Raw genomic sequence first — 23,530 nt, forward strand, 5'->3', positions numbered from 1 at the left:
GACTTGCCGGGTAATAAAAACGTCTCGGCTACTTCCCTGTCCCGCGAAAGGAGGATGATAGACTGGACAAGGAAGCAACTTAAGCCTGAAGTACACTGAGTTCATATTCAGATAAGCCTGGGGCAGCAACAACAACAACAAATACAACAACTACTACTACTACGAGAACTATTTTTATATTTTAGTTTTGTTATCACCAGATGATTTTATTAACCTTGGGACAGATATAGGTACACCCCTCCATCCATAACCCTTTTACTAACAGGGGTCCTTCCAACGTTGAATAAACTCATGTGGAGGTAGCACGAATAGATTTAAAAATACGTTATCAGATTGCAATGGTTAACCCTTCTGATCACAAGGATGCGCTTCGTATTTTATCTCGATTTAAACCAGACAATTTTTATTTGCCTGAACAAAATCCTCAACGTAAAAGTAGTTACATTTTGTTAAACTGTTCAAATGACAACATTCCTTGTGCACCAAACTTTGTCCAGTTAATTTCTTTTAACTACGATTACCTTTCTTACGGCTGGGACTCCCTCAACTAAAATTCAGGATCATCGTCTGTTGTTAGCGACAGGGTTAAAGAGACACTAGAGATTATTTAAATAGGTATCCGTGGTTGTACGAAAATATGAATACACAAATTCAACAAGCATGAGGTGGCCACATAAAAGGATCCCACACAGAGTCGAAAATACGAGGAGATGAACTTTCAAGGAGTCGGTCAAGCATATATAATCTTACAGGGAAAAACTTGGGAGGGGAAAGCGTCAAAATGGAGTTCTAGCTACGGGAAAGAAGAGGTGGAAAATACAAAAGGCAGAGGAGGTATTAAAATGGTTAGAAAAATGGCAGAGATTATGACGAGAAGAAAAAGAAAAGAGAAGGGAGAAGAGCCATGGGAGACGTAAGGGAAAATGGAGAGAGGAGGAAGAGATACTCGTACAGAAAAGAAGTAGAGAAATGTGGTAGTGAACAAGGAGAAATAAGCAAGGGAGAGTCAGGGTAGAAAGGAGAGGAAAAAATGAGGAGAAGGTCCATGAAGAGGGGAGAAAAGAGAGGAGGTACGCAATATGAAGGGAGGGAAATACGAGATGCATTATGAAGATGATAAAAAAAAAAAAAGTGAAAGTGTTTGGGACAAGGGGCAGACTATCTGACGAAGGAATAAGCAAAGAAGATGTGGAGAAGAGAAAGGATGGAAAAGGAGAGGAGAGGAGAGGAGAGGAGAAGAGTGGAGAGGAGAGGAGAGGAGAGGATGGATAACGAAAAACCCTTTCCTCAAGTCTAGTTACAAATCGGATCAAAACTGCTTCGGAAAACTAGTACACTTCAACTTGGTCCCTTACTTATATGGCTTACAAGTCGATCCTCATCTTGTTTACGAAGTCCGCGACAGCATTAAAGGTTTGTCTGCATCTAAAAAGCAACAGAGAAGAGAATGGGAGAGCTGGCGATGACGAGGGAAGGCAATGGGCAATCACTGAATAAGAATGACAGGGTAATGAAGAGAGAAAGGTGGCAAGAGAAGAAGAGGGGATCAACGCCAGAAATAGTGTGTGAAAAAGAAGAGGAAAAGAGTGTTCGAAACGAAGAAGAGTGGGAATGACGGAAGAAGAGAGAGGAAGGCAATCAAAGGGAGCGGCACTCAAGTAAGGAGAGGGACAAGTTTCCTTAACAAGATGAGACTCGGAGTCCACAGCATGAGAAGTGGCCGATGAGTCTCTATGATTTAGGGTGTGGGTGTAGCCAAGGTGTGGCAGGATGGGTGGGGATATTGAGGTGGGTGTAAGTGATGAACACAAGTGGGTGTGGGTGAGGTAGGATGGTGGGTGTGGCTGCAGCACGGATGAGAAGATTTAGAAAAGAATGGATATATTCGTGTGCACTGTGGGTGTGAGTACTGGAGTGGGTGTAGGTGTTGAAGAGGATTGGGTGTAGGTGGGACAGGGATGAGGGTGTCGCTGTAGAAAGGGAGAATGTAATAGGGAATGGATATAACAAAGGTGTGGTTGGGTGGGTGTTGGTGTGTGGGTTGAGGGGTAGTGGATGTACCTGCTAAACAGACGTGGGTGTAGGTGGGGCAGGGATGAAGATGTGGTTGTAGAGAAGGAGAGTGTAGCAGGTAAGTTAATGTGGTGTGGTAGGGAGGCTGTGGGAGTAAGGGTTGGTGAGTATAAGTACTGAAGAGAAGCGGGTGGAGGTGAGGTAGGTATGAGGGTGTCGTTGTAAGGAGAGGGTGTGTATTGCAGGGAGTGGGCATAACAGAGGTGTGGCAGGGTGGGTGTGGGTGTGGATCGGGGTGTGGGTGTGTGAGATGACGGTGGGTGTAAGTTCTGATAAGAAGTGGGTGCATAGAGGACACTGAGATGCGGGTGTGGCTGTAGGGAGGATGAGTGTACCAGGCTGTTTCATGTGGCAGAGTGAGTGTTGGTGTAGATGTGAGTGTACCCTGCAACCCAGGCCTCGAAGCTGCAAGGCAGGGATGGGGTGAGAGGTGTACATGCAAACGAGGCAGTGGAAAGAAATTAATGTCCTGTGTTGCATGCAGGATCAAGACGAAGAACCCAACACTTACCATGGTTTTTGCAGTTGAAGGCAAATTAGGAGAAGAGGTGTGATTTGTGAAGGTGGGGCTAATCTTGAAGTGGTGTTGGTGGTGGTGAGGGAGAGATTAGAGAGACCGGGTTTATGATGGTGCGGTGCTCAGAAATGTGTGTGAGAGAGAGAGAGAGAGAGAGAGAGAGAGAGAGAGAATGTGCAGAATGTGTTTGTGTTTTTGTTTGTGTACGTGTCCATATGCATACATGTGTAAATATGTATGTCTGTCCTTGTAGGTGTGTCAGTATGAGTGTCACACCCTACAACTACGCTCCCCACCCACTACCATTAACATCGCTATCATTTTCACCCCTCCTGACATCCCAATTAAACCCTGGTACTCTGGCGGCCACAGTGGGACCCCGACACACCGTCTGTCCCTCCATTCCAGCCCTCCCACCACTCGCAGTCCACCTTCATTATCGGGACCTTTAATCTGCTTGCTACTGCCGGACGATTTCTTTCACTTCAGGCAAGACCCCGCGTTGTGAAATAGTAGAGGAATCTGTATTACCCCACTTAATATGATGTTTTTATTTTCTTCCTGCTGACGCCTGACGATTGTAACCGGCTCAGATATCCTTCGTTGTGAAATCGTTATTAAAGTTCCAACTAATTCTTTTCAGTATATTCACGAATTTATTTTATTCTTGTTACTGCGTGTGATTCTGTTCAGCTTCAGAAGGACGCTTGGCAGTGACAGGGATTAGAAGCAGCACCATTAGAAAGTCTCCATTAATCCCTTCAGAACGATATTTTTCTTATACCTGCTCATTAATCCCTTCAGGACGATATATTTTTGTTTTTATACCTGCTCTCACCAAACATTTTTTTTTTGTTTTCATGCAGGGGGAGACATCTGTTAAATAATTTCACTTTGGTAAAGATGGAAATTGCGAATGTCATATGAGAGTCAAAGGCACTGCTCATCTGCATTCACTTGCCTGTCTGTGAACCGCTAAGTTTAAACGCTGGGAGGATGAGTGTAAGGGTAGGGAAGAGGCAGGCTGACAGGGAGAGGGCTTGGGAAGTGACAGGGTAGTAGCAGGGAGGGTATGTGGGTGCGGCAGGAGAACGGGGCAGGGTGCTTGCAGGGAGAGGTACGATGGGACAGAGGAGTGGCTGGGTAAGTGTTTGACTGCTGTATGAGTGAGTGTTTGGGAGATGGCAAGGTAACGGAGGGTATCTGGGAAGTGACACGGTGAGACAGGGTGAGGGTAGGGCGTGGTACGTGGCTACAGTAAAGGTAGGGTGGGAATCAGGAGAGGCAAGTTGAGTGCAAAGGCAGCGAGATGGCAGGAGAGGATGGAGGGTGTTTAGCTAATGGCGGAAGGGTGGGGCACGGTGAAAGGGTGGTGGTGGCAGGGGATGCTTCGTAATCAATAAACCGTTTATTACACACACACACACACACACACACACACACACAAGCAAAATCCCCACATTCTGCCGTCGGTCTAGTGCTTGCCATGGGTTCTCCAAGCACTCCAAGCAGCGACCGACCATAGTAGAGTCAACGCAAGCACTCACTCTCTCTCTCTCTCTCTCTCTCTCACGCATTCCAGTACCCGCCTTACACAAACTCTTATACACACTTCTAACACACACACACACACGCATACACATTCACGTCCCAACCTTACGCACACATTTTAGTACTCTCCTAAAACACACACACACACACACACACACACACACACACACACACATTCTCTCTCTCTCTCTCTCTCTCTCTCTCTCTCAGGGTCAGGGAGAGAGAGAGCCGCTTGGAATGCCACCTCATATCCTTACACAGGCTCCTCAAGGTGTTTTTGCAGCTCCCTGACCCCTTCAGTACGATGGCGAGAATAATATACGAAATACGTCCTCGTTACGAATGGGGAGGAAGGAGAAAATGTGAGAGAGAGAGAGAGAGAGAGAGAGAGAGAGAGAGAGAGAGAGAGAGAGAGAGACAGACAGACAGACAAAGTGAGAGAGAGAGAGAGGGAAAGGGCATGAAGGAATGAATGAGGGAAAGGAGAAGGCAGAAGGAAGGATGTAAGAAGGCATAACAGGGAAACTGAGAAAAGAATGAACAAACAGAAGGAAGGAGAAATGGAAGGGCAGGAGAACGGGAAAGAAAGCAAGAGGGAAAGGAATGAAAGGTGGAGACAAAAGGGAAAAAAGAAAACTGCAAGGGAGAGAATAAAAGGAACGACAAGTGGGAAGAAAATGAAAGAGAAACACAAGAAAGGAGAAAAGCGGGGATGAAAGAGACAGGAGAAAAGGAGAAACAGAGAATGAAAGGAAGGTGTGTAAAGCAAAGAATAAATATAAGATTAACCAGCAATAGCAAAGGTATGGAAGCAAATACGAAGCAACGAAGAATAAGACTAAAATGAAGGAGAGATTAAGACAGGGACGAAGGACAACAAAAAAAAAGGTCAAGGGGACTGGGCAGGGTTGACCTCTGTGTAAATAAATGGACTTGAATTATACCCAGAAATTGCAGTGTAAAGTACTTAAGGGTTCCAAGTTTTTAGTCCTTATATTTGATGATAATATTAACGCTAATTTGTGGGACTCATACGCACCTCCCTAAAAACCATGAATGTGTGTGTGTGTGTGTGTGTGTGTGTGTGTGTGTGTGTGTGTGTGTGTGTGTGTGTGTGTGTGTGTGTGTGTGTGTGTGTGTGTGTGTGTGTGTGTGTGTGTGTGTGTGTGTGTGTGTGTGTGTGTGTGTGTGTGTGTGTGTGTGTGTGTGTGTGTGTGTGTGTGTGTGTGTGTGTGTGTGTGTGTGTGTGTGTGTGTGTGTGTGTGTGTGTGTGTGTGTGTGTGTGTGTGTGTGTGTGTGTGTGTGTGTGTGTGTGTGTGTGTGTGTGTGTGTGTGTGTGTGTGTGTGTGTGTGTGTGTGTGTGTGTGTGTGTGTGTGTGTGTGTGTGTGTGTGTGTGTGTGTGTGTGTGTGTGTGTGTGTGTGTGTGTGTGTGTGTGTGTGTGTGTAGATTACAAGGGGAACTGGAGACGTGTGTATGACTCTCTCTCTCTCTCTCTCTCTCTCTCTCTCTCAGTCAACATAGGGCACACGCACCACCAACCTCGCCCTTCTCCGTTCATCCACCTTCACTTACGTTCTTTTTCGACGTTTTTCCACCCGTTCCCAATTCATTCATTCACCACCTCCATTCAGTACTACGATTTCCATAATTCTATATTCAATTTTCTTTACTCTTGGTGCTCACAGGAAGAGACACTCACATATACACACGCGCGCAGGCACATACACAAACACTACCTCTATCTGTCTATCTATCTACCTATCTATCTCATCAACCAGTCAATCAATCGATCTATCTCCATTCCCAACATTCGTTCATTCCCTCATATTTATTCTCTCTCTCTCTCCCTCCCTCCACTGCTTTCTTCATGTTTTCACTATTTTCTCACGTTCCCCTTTTTCGTTCAAGCTCGTGATCCCGTTCTTTCGTAGCCGAACGGAACGGGGGCAATGCGGAAGGAGAGACGGTAAGGGTAAGGAAGGGGAGGTGAGGAAAAAGAGAGGAAGGAATGGGAAGGGAAGGGAAGGGAAGGGAAGGGAAGGGAAGGGAAGGGAAGGGAAGGGGAGGGGAGGGAAGGGAGGGGAGGGGAGGGGAGGGGAGGGGAGGGGAGGGGCAAGGGGGAAAGGAAGAGAGAGGGGATGGGAAGTAAGAATGTGGTAGGAAGGAAAGGAAGTGAAAGGGAAGAGGGGAAGGCAAGACGAGAGGGGAAGGAAAGGGGAAGGGAGAAAGGAAGTGGGAGGGAAAAGGAAGGGAAGGGACGTGGATAGGAAGGAAAAGGTAGGAAAGGACTGGAGGTGATAAAAGGGAGGGACGTGGATAGGAGGGAAAAGGAAGGAAAGGACTGGAGGTGATAAAAGGGGAGGGAAGTAAAGGAAAAGATGAAGGAAAAAAGAAAAGAAGGGAACCAATGGGAAGAAATAAAAGTAAGGAGCAGGAAATTTCGAGGGAGAGAGAGAAAAGGGGAGGAGGGTGGGGTAGGGGATGAAATAGTGCAGGAAGAGGTGAAGGAAAGGGGAAGCAACATCCACGAACAAATGGGGGATAAGGTCAATTTATTCTCAAGGGAATGGAAAGTATGGAAAAGGGGGAAAGGAAAGGAGGGAGGAGAGAAGGAAAACGAAAATGAAAGAGATGGGAGAGTTAAATATCAGTGTGGGACAAGGTTAAGTCACGAGTAAAAGAATGGGAAGGAAAAGAGGAGACAAGGAGAAATGAAGAAGAAGAAAGAAGAGAAAAGTAGGAAGAGAAGAAGAGGAGAAAAAGAAGAAAGGAAAAGGAGGAAGAGGAGAAAAAGAAGAAAGGAAAAGGAGGAAGAGAAGGAAAGAGAAGAAGGGGAAGAATGAGAGAGATGCTTAAAGAAAAACAAGAGGAGATGAAAAGGAAATGAATGGGAAGGGAGAGTAACACACCAAAGGGACAAAGCCAACTCATTCTCACGGAAAGAAAAAGGGAAGGAGAGGAGAGAAGACAGGAAGGGAAAGGAGAAGAGGAGAAAGAATATGAACGAAGAAGAGGACGAAAGAGGAAGAGAGGGAAGGAGAAGGAGTAAAGTCAAAGAAGAAGTGAAAAAGGAAAGGTAAGGGAGGGCCAAGTCAAGTCACTCTCAAGGTACCCAATCCACTGCCACCTGCCCATACCAAGTCACTTCCTGGGGAGGAGGGGGGGGGGAGGAAGGAGAGGGAAGAAGAAGAGGAGGAGAAGCTGAGGCGGTGGAAAGGGGAGAAGGAGGGGTAGGGAGAGATGTAAGGAGTAGGGGATAAGAATGGTCAACAACCTTACCTTCACCTCGCTGAATGAACCAAGTTTGGACAGGACATTGTTGGTGCACCTTACCTGAAAAGAAGAGAGAGTTAATTTGCAGGACACGTATTTTGATCTGAGAAGTGGAGTTAAATAATTAGAAGAGAACAATAAATGAAAGCAAATTTTTAAGTCACAAAACTGGAAAAATTCTTGGAAGGGCAAAAAAGAAAAAAAAGGAAGACAAACAGAGAGAGAGAGAGAGAGAGAGAGAGAGAGAGAGAGAGAGAATCACCCTAACAAGAAGAATAAACCCAATTTCTTTTACTCCATCGTGCTCTACCGAGAATCGAACTCGCGACTATAAGATGACAGCCACACTACCACTGTGCCAAGAATTTTCCCACTTTTTCCTCCTTAAACCCAGTAATTAGAATGGAATAAAAGAAAACGGATGATTACAGGAGAGACTAAAGTAAAGGTCAAACTATTAAGTGACATTTAAAGAAAAGTCAAATTATTTCCGACAAATTATTCCATTATGTTCAGTATTCGCACCCGTCATGTGGAGAGAGAGAGAGAGAGAGAGAGAGAGAGAGAGAGAGAGAGAGAGAGAGAGAGAGAGAGAGAGAGAGAGAGAGAGAGAGAGAGAGAGAGAGAGAGAAAAAAAAATACTGAAAAGCTAAACATTTACCTAATCCCTCCAACTCAAAAAATTTAACCTGAAGGAAATCGTCTGGAAGAAGCAAGAATATAATCAAGGGCACGTCGTGGGGGTGAAGGGGTCAAGGAGAGGCTCTGGACGGACATGACAGAAACCGCAGTGGCGAAATAAAACAAAAAAACAAAAATAAAACCAATATTGGGGTCAAACGGGGTCATTATTGTGGTCACGCTGCGTTACCTGTGGGATTGATGACATTATAATAAGCGATCATTTTATATTACTGATGTACGGAAGTGTGTGTGTGTGTGTGTGTGTGTGTGTGTGTGTGTGTGTGTGTGTGTGTGTGTGTGTGTGTGTGTGTGTGTGTGTGTGTGTGTGTGTGTGTTGACATTCACTCCTTGCAATGCTAACAGTTAATTTTCTTTAGCGTAGGGATCCTGAGCTGCGAGGTTGGAAATACTCTCTACTATACCCTTTTTACACAAACCTGGCCTAAAACTGTCATTTCTCCATCTTGAATACTGACTTCTAGCATGAGATTAACAGCAGAATGTACCGCTAGTCACAAAGAGGTGCTATGGACAGGGTGTAAAAACAGTCTTACTCTACCACCGAGTTACGTGAATTAAGCTGCAAAAGGACGACAATATGGGACAAGTTAGAGTAAAAAAATAATAATAATAATAACCCCTCATAGTACCAAGACGTACTTTAAGTTCTTCTACGACATGTGATTTACTTAACTACGGAAAGAGCTTTCAGTCTGTGGATAATAAGGGCTATTTTGTATTAACCCCTTTATTTAGATATCTTTAAAAATCTGAGTGCCCCAAACCATTTAATTTTACTGGAGGGAATAAAATGAAAATAAAAATGCTGTGGTCATAAACACAGAGTCAACACCAGTCTCACTTGCACACACGAACCAGAAAAAAAAAAAAAAAAAAAAAAGGGGGAAGAGATTGGGATAAAAAGAAAACCTAATTCTTCCACACCGGCACAGAAAAAAGAAAAACAAAGAGAAAAGAAAAAAAGAGAGGAGCAAAGAGAAAAGAAAAGACAAAAAGACAAAAGGGAATTAGCCGCCACAACTATCCACCCCCGAGCAACGTCCTTTGAAAATCAGAAATTCAATTTGTTCTCGTCAACGCGGGGCGGGCGTCGGTGTGGAGGGGCCGCGGGGCAGTCCTTCAGGGTCACGGCCTGTCGCGGCATACTCTACACCGCCTTATTTGGGGCCAGGCACGGCTGGGGAGAGATGAGGGAAGGCAAAGACGGCTGGGGAATGCTATAGGGAGGGCTGGGGAAGGCGCAGGAGGGTAAAGGTAGGACTGGGGAAAGCAATAGTTGAGGAAGGACTGGGGAAGGCGTAAGAGGGAGGAAGAGCGAAGAAAGGAAAATACGACAGGAAAATGCTAGGGGGAGGGCTGGGGAAGGCAAATAAGAGTAGAGGAAGGGGTAGGGAAAGCGAAAGAGAGTGGAGAAAGGACTAGGGAAGGCTAAATGGGGAAGACAGAAGAGGCGGAAAAGGGGGACAGAAATGGGTTAAGGACCGGTGTATGGGGGGTCGAAGAAGTGTAAAGAGTTGGGAAGGACTAAACAAGACTGCAGAAGAGGAATGAGGAGGGTTTGAGAGGGATGATAAAAAAGAGAAGGGACTGAAGAAGAATAAAGGAAATTGAGGAAGGAGAAAGAATACTGGACAAGACAATTGAAGACTGGGGAAGGGAAGGGAGGGTTAGGGAAGACCACAGAGGGGTGGTACGAGCTAGAGAGGGGTGGCAAGGGCTACAGAGGGCTGGACAAGGCTACAGAGGGCTTGTGTGGGCTGGATGAGGGTTAATGAGAACTGAAAACTGAGAGAGAGGCAAGGCAGTGGGCTGGATGAAAACTGAATTAAAGAGGGTAAAAAAGGCTAGTGAGAGGGATGGGAATATCGAGAGGGCTACAAAGAGGAAGACAAGGTGAGAGTGGGCAAGGTATGGACTAGAGAAGGTTGAGCGGACTGGGGAGGGCTGGGCAACACCTGCGACTAACCACCTTGGCAACCTCCCCCTCCCTTTTTTTTTGGCAACTCTCTCTCTCTCTCTCTCTCTCTCTCTCTATTTTTCTAAAAATACCCAAATTCTTCCCTGCCATTAACACTTTGCTGCGGTGGGGTTCTCTCTCGAATGAATTAAGTCGTTCTTGACATCCACTAAAACTAACAACATGAACCCTTAATTCTTGAATGTGAACAGAATCGTCTGAGGCTAGCCATAATCACCACCACAACCACCACAACCAACCACCACCGCTACCACCACAACCAACCATCACCGCTACCACCACCACCACCACCATCAACACGACCTCTTTTCCCACCTAAGGATGAAGAGAGATAAGGGGAAAAAAGAAACTATCAACTCAAGGCCTAAAATTACCTAAAATATTCCTCTCCTGCTCCCCAGATAATACCACATCGCTCCTTTATTATCACTGTCTCTTCCCTTGTTCCTAAAATTTCTAACCTTGCCTCTAAAATTCTCTCTCTCTCTCTCTCTCTCTCTCTCTCTCTCTCTCTCTCTCTCTCCCCTCATCACTGTCCTTTCCCCCTCCATCTTTCCTTCCTCCAACCGTTCATTTTCTCTCCCTCCACATCCCTTCTTCTCTCCCCCTTTCCCTTTTCCTTCCTTTCATTCACAAGAAACAAGAGGAGGAGGAGGAGGAGGAGGAAAGCAAACAGAAACAGACCTTATGGTCCTTTCGAGGCTGCTTGTTACAGAGAAAACTATGACTACAAGATCTAACTCTACATGCTGAAGGACAAGGATAGGAGGAGGAGGAGGAGAAGGAGGAGGAGGAGGAGGAGGAGGAGATCAAGAAGACGAAGACGAAGACGAAAAAAAAAAAAGATAAAGAAGAAGAAGGTGGGATATTCTGGTGCCCTATAGCCAAGCGCTTGAGGGTCACTTGTGGTCAGGACACCAGACAAACATGGCTAGTCTCTCAGCCCTGGCCTTGAGGAGGAGGAGGAGGAGGAGGAGGAGGAGGAGGAGGAGGAGGAGGAATAAAAAAAAGGTGGAAAGAGAAATATGGGAGAAAGGAATGGGAAACTGGCAATGGGAAGATAACATAAAAAAGAACGGAAGAAGAGAATAAAAGAAGGGAAGGAAAGAAGAAAGGACAGAGGAAGAAGAAGAGATACACGCCATGATGCTGGAGGTAAAGGTGAAGGAGAAGCTGACGGGAGAAGTGATGAAAAATATGAAGAAAATTTAATGACAAGAAAAGGATGCAAGGAGTCGAGGTAAATTGGAAGAAGATATAGGGATGGAATAAAAGATAAAAAAAATGGTGGAGCGGAAGAGGAAGAACTAAGGTACGGGATAATATTAGGCTTCCTCCCTTCTCTGTCTGCCAGTGGAGGAAAGAATATATGAATAAAATAAAAATGGAGGAGGAGGAGGAGGAACATGTCAACACAGGAAGGAGGACGAGAATGAAGAAGAAGGGCAGTCGTCTTAAAGGAACTATTTTTTCCGATCTCTGTGTCTGGAAATGTAGGAGAGAAAATTGGAAAAAGATGAAGATGGAAAACGACAACGAGGATTCTGAGTTTTCGTTCACGTGTGAGTAAAGGAGACGGGGCTGGAGGACGCGGCGGCTTTTGTGTGTGTTGTTCCAGCGTGTGCGAGTCAAGAGAAAGATAATTCCGAGTTGGTTGTTCCTGTGCGAGTGTGTCTGGTGGAGGAACAGCTAATGTGCCGTGTTGTTCCTTAAGGCGGCAAACTGGTTCCTTCGCCATTCCTCTTTCTCTCTTCCTCACTTCGCCTCTCCTCCACTCCCTTTGTTCCTCGCCGCTCTGCTCAGCTCAGTTCTGTGTGTGTGTGTGTGTGTGTGTGTGTGTGTGTGTGTGTGTGTGTGTGTGTGTGTGTGAAAACTATCACAGGTCAATAAAATTATCTATCTATTTATCTATCTAATGCATGACCTGGTAATTTTTTGTATCTTTTTTTCTGTACCTTCTTCATACACTACCAGAATTTCGTAACATTTCAAGATCATTAAGCTTTCAAGTATATATTTAACTCTCACATATCTTACGTTAATTCCTCGCCTGTTCAAACTTTCACTTTTAAACATTACTTTTTTTTTTGTTCACTTTCCTCTGGCATTTCGACTCCTTCAGTGACATCAGTTTTTATAAATGGCACACACTTCAACATTTCATAACTCCACTTGCTGTAATAGTCTTGCTGTGACGAAGAAGTACATGCACGTCATCATTATCATCACCACAACCACCACCACCATCACCATTATCATCACCATTATCATCATCATCATCATCAAATTGCTTTTTCATATCAGCTTGAATAAAAGGAGAGACGGTCAATCACGTCATTTCTAACCACTTTACTAGGCTTTCTCTCAGCTAAATAAAATCGGCTGATCTTGTCCTGAAATATACACCAAATATTGCCCACAGCAGCGAGAGCAATACTAATACTTCTCAGGGGAACCATAACAACGAAAGGGATAAATGCTGCTGCTTCATACGTAAAATAATGGCATACAGATCAATGGTAATGAAATACGACCATAATTCCTTGCCTTCTTCTTCTCTTTTTTTTTTTTTTTGGTCACTATCATTTATCAAGTGTCAAATATGACGTCCGGGAACTGGTCTCTCTCTCTCTCTCTCTCTCTCTCTCTCACACACACACACACACACACACACACCTTTTGTGCAGGAGATCTCAATTGCAACTGAAGGAGAGCTGTCACCCTCATCATCAATCACAAACCCTTTGACAATGGACATAAGGAGATTGAGGGGAAATTGGGCGGGAGGGGAGGAGTCGGAAAGGATGGGGAGGAGGGGAGGGGTGGGAGGAAAGAGGAAGGGGGGGGGGAAACAGAGGAGATGCAATGGGAAAGGGAGGGGCGTGGAAATGGAAGGGAGGCGGGAAAGGGATAGGAGAGCAGTGGGCAGTGGGGAAGAGAGTGGAAGGAAAGAGAGGGGTGACGAGGAGGAGGAGCAGGAAAGTGACCAAAATCCAACAATGTATTCCTTATTATGCAACCTAAGACTATGGTATCTATTTTACGAGTCTAATATAAGGAGAGCAAAGTAGAAAAGTTGCTCTACTAATCCTTAACTCCAAGCCGCCTTTCATCTAACTTTCGCTCTGTTGAGCACCACCTCTCCTCCTCTAAACCTCACCTTCTTTTTCTGACGGAGACTCAGCTGTCTGAGGCAACCGACAGCAAACCCTTTTCTGTATCCTCCTACTTTCTCTATACTCATTTCAAAGCCAAAGGTGGCTGTTGTGTATACATACGCAACGACTTATCTTGCTCTCGTGTTCCTGAACTTGATTCTTCTGAATTCTCCACACTCTGGCTTCGGCTTTCCTGTCATTCTCTGACTAAATATATCTGTGCTGTTTACTTATCCCCTAATTCTACTGACTATCAAAAATTCTTTGACTATCTTACTTCTACGATGGAACACATTCTGTCCATTTTCTCTTTCTCTGAAATCTCCATTCTTGGAGATTTCAATGTTCACCACCACCTTTGGCTCTCCTCTCCTTTCACGGATCCACCTGGTGAACAAGCCTACATCTTTTCTATCCTTAATGACCTAGAGCAGCTTGTACAGCACCCTACCCGAATCCCTGACCGTCTTGGAGAGAGCTCCAACATACTTGACCTCTTCCTCACAACTAATCCTTCTGCTTACTCTGTTAATCTTTTCTCTCCGTTGGGCTCCTCCGATCACAACCTTATTACATTAACCTGTCCTATCACTCCAGTACGGCCTGTGGACCCTCCAGGGAAACGTCGTCTGTGGCATTTTGGAGCCGCGAACTGGGAGGCCCTCAGGCAGTACTTCTTTGATTTTCCCTGGAATGATTATTGCTTCCATGGCCGGGAGCCATCTGAGTGTGCCTCGCGCATTACGGAGGTTATTCTCTCGGGCATGGAAGCATACATTCCTTTCTCATATCCTTTGACTAACGCAAGAAAGCCTTGGTTTAATCACGCTTGTTCTAATGCTGTCCGCAACAAGGAGAGGGCCTACAAAAGGTACCGGAGCCAACCCACCCCTGAATCACATCATCTTTACGTTTCTGCCCGGAATCGTGCTAAGTCTGTTCTTCGCTCTACTAAAAATAATTTCATCCATACTAAATGCTCTCAACTCTCCAACTCGAATTCTTCCCGCTCCTTCTGGGACCTTGCCAAAAATCTTTCTAACAACTTTACCTCATCATCCTTCCCTCCTCTTTTCTACTCTGATGGTTCTGTAGCTATTTCTTCTACTGATAAAGCAGATCTCTTCGCACAGACTTTCTCCTCCAATTCCACCTTAGACGATTCCGGTGCTGTTCCTCCATCACTTCTCCCCTCTGACTTCCTCATGGCTGACATTAAAATTTCTTCAGTTGATGTATTTTCTGCCATCACTGGCCTCAGTACTAACAAGGCATATGGGCCTGATGGGGTCCCTCCTGTTGTTCTCAAGAACTGTGCTTCTGTGCTTACACCCTGCCTAGGCAAACTCTTTCGCCTTTGTCTGTCAACTTGTACCTTTCCTTCTTGCTGGAAGTTTGCTCTCATTCAGCCAGTCCCAAAAGAAGGGTGACCACTCCCAACCCTCCAACTATCGTCCAATTGCTTTAACGTCCTGTATTTCAAAAGTTTTCGAGTCAATTCTTAATAGAAAAATTTTAAGGCATCTTTCCTATCACAACCTTCTTTCCGATCGTCAGTATGGGTTCCGTCAGGGACGCTCCACTGGCGATCTTCTCCTACCTTTCAGACTCCTGGTCATCCTCCTTTCGGGACTTTGGCGAAAGCTTTGCCATTGCACTTGACATCTCAAAGGCTTTCGATCGAGTCTGGCATAAATCTTTAATTTCCAAACTGCCCTCCTACGGTTTCTATCCTTCTATCTGTGCCTTCATCGCTAGCTTCCTTTCTGGTCGTTCTATAGCCGCTGTTGTAGACGGCCATCGTTCTTCTCCTAGATCTATCAACAGTGGTGTTCCTCAGGGCTCTGTCCTATCACCAACTCTCTTCCTTTTATTCATCAATGATCTTCTAAGCTGTACATCTAACCCTATCCACTCATACGCTGATGACTCCACCCTTCACCTTTCCATTCGGTTCCTGCAACGCCCATCTCAACAGTTACTTCAAGAAACAAGGGATGAGGCTATGGCACACCTAATGTCTGACTTGGCTCGTATCGCTGACTGGGGTAAAAATAATATGGTTGTCTTTAATGCATCTAAGACTCAGTTCTTACACCTATCAACCCGACAAAATCTTCCACAGGTATACCCATTAATGTTTAATAATATTCAGCTTAATCCTGCATCATCCTTGAACATGCTTGGGGTTTCATTTACTCAGGACTTATCTTGGAAAGATCATATTACATCTCTTGTAAAATCTGCTTCCAAGAGATTGGGTGTGCTAAGCCGACTCCGCTCTTTCTTTACCCCTGCACAATTGTTGACTCTATACAGAGGTTTTATCCGCCCCTGTGTGGAGTACAACTCTCATGTGTGGGGAGGCTCCCCACATACAGCTCTTCTCAATAGGGTGGAGTCAAAGGCTTTTCGTCTCATTAACTCTCCTTCTCTTACTGACACCCTTCAACCTCTGTCTCTTCGCCGCACTGTTGCATCTTTATCTCTTTTCTATCGCTACTTTAATGGTCACTGCTCCTCTGAACTGTCTGCTTGCATTCCTCCACCTCTACGACGGGCGCGTAGCACCCGTCTGGCAGCAAACTCTCATCCCTTTTCTGTCCAACTCTCTAATGCAAGAGTTAACCGTTACTCCCAGTCTTTCATTTATGCAACAGGTCAGCTCTGGAACTGTCTCCCTCTGTCTGTATTTCCTGCTGCCTATGATCTCCAGTCTTTCAAACGCAGTGTGTCCAGGCATCTCAGAATGATCGGATCTTGAATTTGGCTCTCTAATGTATTTTGTTTTTCTCTTGGAAGGAACTGTTACTGCGGGCCATGGCCTTTGGTTCCTTCTTCCTCGCATAAAAAAAAAAAAAAAAAAAAAAGCCGGCTGGAAATAGTGAGAAAGACCACCACTGGAGTATTAAAAATCAGTCTTGGATGTTGTAGGTAATGAGGACCGGAAAATATAAACCACACCACCTTTATCTATATGGAAAAGTAATATTGTAAAGTAATATTAAGTTTATATAGTTGTTCATACGACCCTTGTGCTGTGGCTGCATCTTCCCTGGTCTGGTTAATGATAAAACAATAATTCGGATACATATTATTCAACGGTGAAGAGGTTTAGTAGGGTATTGGACATCAACTACTTATCCACGCAACAAGACAAGTGGTGAAGAAAATAGGATGGGTAAAGAAAATGGAAATGGCATGAGAGAAATGAATTAAAGTGAAGAATGGAAAGAGTGGATAGATGAGATACTAAGGAAGGATGGAAGACAGTGAGAATAGGATAGACAGAGAGAGAGAGAGAGAGAGAGAGAGAGAGAGAGAGAGAGAGAGAGAGAGAGAGAGAATGAAACAAAATGGGAGCCAGAAGCCAGGTCCTGCCCCTGAGGCACTCCCAGATAAACACGGGTTATGAATCTCTCTCTCTCTCTCTCTCTCTCCCCCCGAGTTTTTTAAGAACGACTCCGTGTGTGTGTGTGTGTGTGTGTGTGTGTGTGTGTGTGTGTGTGTGTGTGTGTGTGTGTGTGTGTGTGTGTGTGTGTGTGTGTGTGTGTGTGTGTGTGTGTGTGTGTGTGTGTGTGTGTGTGTGTGTGTGTGTGTGTGTGTGTGTGCGTGCACTAGTTAATGATGCACACCACCACACAACGCACCATTCCCTCCAACACACCAGTCAACAACGCTCCACCTCATATCCATTCACAAACCACTTCCCTTAACCCTCTCGCTTTTATTTTCGCTCGCATTTCCGTCGGGCTATCACCAGACGATTTTATTCAGCTGAGAGAAATCCATGAGTACAAAAAAAAAAAAAAAGGGGTCAATCTCGAGTAACCCTTTCTCTACGACTGATACGACAAAGATTCAGACGATTTTTAGCTGAAAGAAACCGTAATTAAAGGGTTAACCAAAGTCTACCATGAACCCCTTCACTACCATGTCTACTTTTATTTAATGTTTTTATTCAGAAACAATCTCCATTATCCTCGGTCATTTTTGTCTTATTTTTTGTTTTATTATCACCTACTTCAAAATATTATTATTATTATTATTATTATTATTATTATTATTATTATTATTTTACTTATGAAGGACCTTTCGTAGTGAAGAGGTTAAGAACACACCATTATAGCCCATTCATTACGGTGACACTTTTATTAATTTAATCTTTGGTGTCTCAAGAGAGTTTCACTTGACTAACGAAGGACTTAAAACAGTGAAAGGGGTTAGGAGGAAGACTTTCTAATTCCGTAAATTTAAAAAGTTTCCCGATGTTTATAAAAAATGGCATTACTTAGTTGAATGCAGTGGCTATAATAAATGAATGAATAAATAAATAAATATGCAAATAAAAATAAAAACGTCCTCGGGCTGAAGCATCATGAGGTTTTCCTAAGAAGTTGGATACAATTTCCAGTATGATTTAAACAGCTTTCCTCAAACCAGGAAACTTTTACAGGAACTCACAGGCAAACGGCCACAGGTAAACATGACAGGTAGTGGGGTGAGCAGGTGTCAAAACAGACAGGTGTCACGCTCCCCTACACATACATACATACATACATACATATATACATACATACAGAGAGAGAGAGAGAGAATGAAAAGAAAAATCTTATCTTAAAGTGAAGGAGAAATCTTCAAGGATGATAGAAAGATGAGATAGACGACCATGGAAGAGGGGGTAAGAGGGGGGGATACGGGGTTAGCGAGGGGGGAGGGAGATAGGGAGCTCGTGAGAGGAGGGGGATAGGGTGTTTGTGAAGGGGGAGGGGATAGGGTGTTTGTGAAGGGGGAAGGGGATAGGGGGGTTTCTGAGGGGGAGAAAGGAGTGGGAGAGGGAGGGGGTGTGAGGGTGGAGGGATGGAGTTATGGAGTTCACGGTCGCCTGAGTGGTGGGATAAAAAAAAGGTGTGAACAGTGGACTTCTTCAGCAGTGAATGGAAGATCTCTCTCTCTCTCTCTCTCTCTCTCTCTCTCTCTCTCTCTCTCTCTCTCTCCATAACAAACCTTTGTTGAGTCACTTTCCTTTAACATCTGTCGGCATAACAGAGGAGCACAGAGGGGGGAATGGTGAAAAGGGGATTAGGAGGAGGAAAGGATGGTAATGGAGCGGAGAACGAGTGGGAGGTGGGAGGGATGCTTAAGAAGGGAGGGAGAGAACAGGGATACAGTAGGGAAGGAAGAAATGGGAGGATATAGAAAGGGAAGAAAAGTGAACGAAGGAATGTAAAAAAGAATATGAAAGGATAAAACAAGTAAAAAGAAAAGAGAGTAAGGTGTCCATGCCCCATAAAGGTATTAACATTGGGGAAAACACGAATGAGGAGGAGCAAGGACAAGTAAGGAACGGTATGGATGCTCATATCAATGCAAGGGAATAACAGGACACCTACATAATGACTAACAGGGTAAGAAGTGGGAAGGTATATTACGTGTGTGTGTTTGGGGGGGGGACTAATGGAAGGGAGGGACAAGGAGAAGGTTAGTAGGTGACTGTGGCAGGGGACAGGTGGCAGGGAAGGCACGACAAAGGGTGAAAGGAGAGGATGAGTACATAAGAAAGGTAAATAAGATGAAATAAGATCAGCGTTGTAATAGAGAGAGAATTCACTACAATGGAAGGGTGGATCGTAAGAAATAAAACAAGAGAGAAGGAAAATGAGGTTAGGATAAGTGTGGGAGGGAGGGGAGGACAGAGAAAATGAAATGACAGGTTACCGGAATGACTAACAAGGTAACAGATGGATGGAATGGTTATGTGGAAAGGGGAAGAGGGCTGAGGTTAATGGTGGTTGTGGTAAGGGGGGTGGGAGGAAGGGGTGGCAGGCGACAGGGGAGGAGGGCGAGTGGGTGACAGGAGAGGATGGGTTACGTGGGAGGCCAGAAGTGCAAAGGGTGGGACAACGAGTGGGACAGGGACAGGGGGTAATTAGTGGTCGCACCTGTGGGGGAAGGGGTGACAGGTGACATGGGGGACGAGGTAACAGGTGACAGGAGAAGCGTGAGAGGAGGGTGACAGGGGGAGAATGAGTGTGACAAGGAGGGAGACAGAGAGGAATAAGGACATCGGTGGTAAAAAGGACGGAATTAATTAGAGATCGTCGGAGGAGAAGGGGTAGCAGGCTGACAGGGGTAAGAGAAAAATAAGGAAAGGAAAATTCAGACATCGGTGGCAGAAAGGACAAAAATAACTCGTAAATGTAACAGGGGCTGGAAAGCGAGAGTGACGGCAACCGAGAGAGGACAAGTGCGATGGGATAACAAGAAAGGGACGCATCGGAGGAGGTGACTAAAGGTGCGAAATGGAGGACAAATGACAAGAGGAGAAATGAAATGGGATGGGATGAGGAGCAGCAATGAGGAAAGGAATAGCATGGATAAAAGTGGGATGGGAAAACGAGCAGCAGGAAGAAAGGGTGAATGGGAGGAGGGCGAGAAGAAAGGGTGGACGAGTAGGCTCACAAAAAAAAAAAGAATAAATAAAATGGAGGGAGGAACCAGAAACAGTAAAGGGTGAAGGAGACAGGTGTGACAGGGAGAACAGATGGCTGGGGAGAGGGAGAAGAAATAATATGACAGGAGAGAAGGAGATGAGAAGTGATGGAAGAGGACAGAGAGAACGGACAGGAGGAGACAGGAAGAAGAGATGAGATGGAAGGAGATAAACAGAAGTGACTAAATTACACGACATGCGAAAACAACAGATGGCAGGGGACAAGGATAAGGTATGAAATGGTAAAGGAAAGGTGGACAGTGATGGAAGGACAAGAAAACGGGAAAGGCGAGTGAATAAACACACACACACACACACACACACACACACACACACACACACACACACACACACACACACACACACAAGATGGGAGGAGATGATAGAAAACATGGAAAAGTGACGAGATGGTAAAAAAAAAAAAAAAAACTTCAAGAGATGGATGGGAAAAGAGGAATGGCAAAGGGCAATGGACAGGAATGAAAAAGCAGGCAGAGGAGACGACAGGAGACAAGGAAGAAGGATGAGATGATAAAGGAAGTGAAAAAATAATGGAAGAGACAAGGGGAAGGAATGGAAAGGGCCAATGAATAATAATGACAAAGAGGCAGGACGCGAAGGCAGAGGGGAAGAGAAGGGCACACAGTCTATCACCATGACACCACAGATCAACCTACTTCACTCCCACCTTCATCTTCACCCTCCTCTCTCCCCGTCATCATCATCATCTTCACGCTTCTCCCCTCCCCCTCAACTCACTTCTCTCACCTGAGTTACGTGAGGAAGCGATTTTTAACCCCTTCACTGCGATCACGTTCGTATCTCCATCGTAATCTTGTTTCTACTACATGTTTTCAATCCGTCTGGTAGAGGATTTACGAACTACCGCATTTCACTGACATGTTCCTCACTTCAGCTGAATAAAATCGGCTGGTTCCGTAAAATAAAATTAACATTCTGATAGAGGGTTAAATCTTGCTACCATTTACCGATTCTAATTAGTTCAGGAGAGCGCCCTTGTACTAAAGAGGTTTGTTGAGGCTAAATCCAACCTCTTCCAGTTCGAAATATTGTTCCTAAGTTGCGTGAATCTGTCTCTTGGTAGCCAGACTTAAAAAAGAAGAACTGTCATCTTACTAATTTGAAAAAAATAAAATAAAATGTAAAGTTGCCGGACTTAAAATAAAAAAACTGTCATCTTACTATTTTCATTGTGTCTATTATTTTCATTCAGCGTTCTCAAGTTAAATACTCTGACTAAACTTTACAATCACTCTGAAACTTCTCTTCGCGTAACACAACTTTCAACTTCTTTTGTCATTATTTTTGTAAGATCATTTGCTGCGCATCATCATCACTCATTTTCTCTCCGTTTTGTTTTATTTGGCTATTCAATTTCTCAACAAGTAATGTTCTATTATTATTTTCATCTTCCCATTTCATGCAAAACTTTTTTACGAACAATTCCATCGTACATATAACCTCTCTCTCTCTCTCTCTCTCTCTCTCTCTCTCACTCACACACACACACACACACACACACACACACACACACACACACACACCGAATCTCATTACCTCAATTCTGCACCCTTGTCCTCACCTCTGCAATTCCCTCTCCTTATCCCTCACCCCTCCGCCAGATAGCATCAACACTCTCCCCAACTCCACAACCCCACTCTACTCCAACAACCCCTCTCTCTCACCCCTACTCCGTCAACCCTCTTTCCAAATTCCCACTCAAGATACTTAACCCCTCTCCCAAAATATTCAGCCCACCCTCAAACCCCTTTCCTCAAATCCTCAACCAATCCACTGAATCCACATCCCTCCCCAACCCCATACCTTCACCCCAACCGACCACTCCCCCTGCCCAAATCCCTAACCCAACCCCATCAACCCCAATCCCCAAATTCCCACCCCATGTCCCCCCACATCGTCTGGCGTTCGTATTACCCGCTGCATCACCCACAAGGACGACGCAAAAGCCCTGACGTCATGCTGTCCCTCGGGCCTGCCTCTCTCCCTCTCTCTCTCTCTCTCTCTCTCTCTCTCCCTCCTCAACCAGCCCAGTGTCTGCCCCACGCCGGACCTCTCTCATAGGGCACTAGGGAATGCTCCAGGGACTTACCTCTTTCAGTACATTTGCCCTAAGAAGTGATAGAAGTTTTTGGCCATGACGATCAGTGATAATGCGCACTATGAAACTCCACCATCACTTCTTGGAGCAACTGTACAACGCCTCACATTTCCTTCACCTTGGGGTTCACTGACTGACATTAAAGTAACTAATCATGGCAGTGTTCACCTTGCAGAATACTCTCGCACTGGTGGGACTGGAAAAAAAAAATCATGAACCATACGAACAGAACTGTGCCTGTTACTGCAATTCTGTTTTATTCGACAGAGGGTTTTTACAGAATTATAAGCCTGTCAAGGGGTTCTAAAGGTTTCAGGTGACCAAAGGAATCTGACATGAACCCAGCGATGTCAATCCCTTCAGTCCAAAGACGGTGTTCTTGAGCTGAATATAATCGTCTGGCGTTAGTTTAAAAAAAAAATGCAAAAGATCTCAAGAGTAACGTTAATTAGGAATATCAGCCCTTTAGCCTTGAGACGTAAGGTGACTACTGTAACCTTAGTTTGGCCAAAAAAATGAAAAGAATAGGTCCTCGAAAGAAGAGGTTAGAGAATAAACGACGTCATTAAGCTGGGGGTGAGGGGTGGGGGTGGGGGGTGTTAGAGGTCCTAAGGCACCTTGTACTCCAGCAGAAGGGGACCGTGGCTGAGGGAACACGAGGCTACTGCTATAATTTGTCCTTTGTCCCGCAACGCTTTGTCTCAGTCTCGTGTGTGTGTGTGTGTGTGTGTGTGTGTGTGTGTGTGTGTGTGTGTGTGTGTGTGTGTGTGTGTGTGTGTGTGTGTGTGTGTGTGTGTGTGTGTGTGTGTGTGTGTGTGTGTGTGTGTGTGTGTGTGTGTGTGTGTGTGTGTGTGTGTGTGTGTGTGTGTGTGTGTGTGTGTGTGTGTGTGTGTGTGTGTGTGTGTGTGTGTGTGTGTGTGTGTGTGTGTGTGTGTGTGTGTGTGTGTGTGTGTGTGTGTGTGTGTGTGTGTGTGTGTATGTGTGTGTGTGTGTGTGTGTGTGTGTGTGTGTGTGTGTGTGTGTGTGTGTGTGTGTGTGTGTGTGTGTGTGTGTGTGTGTGTGTGTGTGTGTGTGTGTGTGGGTGTGTGTGTGTGTGTGTGTGTGTGTGTGTGTGTGTGTGTGTGTGTGTGTGTGTGTGTGTGTGTGTGTGTGTGTGTACTCCGGAGTTGGGGGGGTCACTACCACAATGACAAAAAAAAAAAATACTATGACGCAAACTTGCTGCATTTTTCTATTGTCAATGAACAGAATGGGGAAGGAAAGGCCATCAAACTACGTAAGAAAAGACAACAGAGGCCGAGTCCTACCCCTGAGACACAGTCATTTTTATATTACGCGTATTTCATGCTGGCAACCAAGTAATTTAAATCAAGTGAGGAAAAACTCTGGACTGCAAAGAGTTAAAATGGCCTGCGAAGAGTTAAAACCTTCTCGATTAACCCTTCAGAGGATTTAGTATGTCTCTGGTGGTCTATTTCGTCTACCACAACACGAATATTTTTCACTAAGAGGGCCCTATGCTCTGGAGGGTTCAGGTGGGTTTGGCTGTTCGTGAAGTTTATAACCGTAATATCTGCTTCAGGGAAAGTATATGAGCTCTACATCTGCTGGGTGAGGTAGAAAAGATGCAGAGTTAAACG

Source organism: Coenobita brevimanus, chromosome 78 (genome assembly GCF_032717465.1).
Source record: "Coenobita brevimanus isolate Jiangsu-jjx chromosome 78, ASM3271746v2, whole genome shotgun sequence".
Taxonomy (NCBI): Eukaryota; Metazoa; Arthropoda; class Malacostraca; order Decapoda; family Coenobitidae; genus Coenobita; species Coenobita brevimanus.